Here is a 428-nt window from a genome sequence, read left to right as displayed (position 1 = left end):
GTAGATGATTAATAGACAAATTCCTCACGTCCACCAATTTATTTCTGAATTTTTGGGATTGCAGAAGTATTCGAAACCTACAGATTACTTCATACTGTTCTGTTTTTGTAAGATTCTGTTTTTCGTGTGTTGTTTGCTTATTTTGATGAATCTATGGCTAGTATCGGACGGTATGAACCATACAGAAGTTGGAATACAGTAGGTTTAATACCAATATAAATAAATAATAAGTTAATTATAGTACATTAAGTGGTGGTTTGTTTTCTTATACTAACGGAGCTCATGAGATTTTTTGTTGAGTTTTGTGTTGTGAAGTTTTTAAGTTTTGGGTAAAGATTTGATGGATTATGGAATAAGGAATGGCAAGAGCCTAAGCTTGGGGATTCCCAAAGCACCCCAAGTTAAATTCAAGGACAACCAAAAGCCTA

This window comes from Triticum urartu, chromosome 5 (assembly GCF_003073215.2).
Source record: "Triticum urartu cultivar G1812 chromosome 5, Tu2.1, whole genome shotgun sequence".
NCBI lineage: Eukaryota > Viridiplantae > Streptophyta > Magnoliopsida > Poales > Poaceae > Triticum > Triticum urartu.
Note: the sequence above shows the minus strand (reverse complement) of the source record.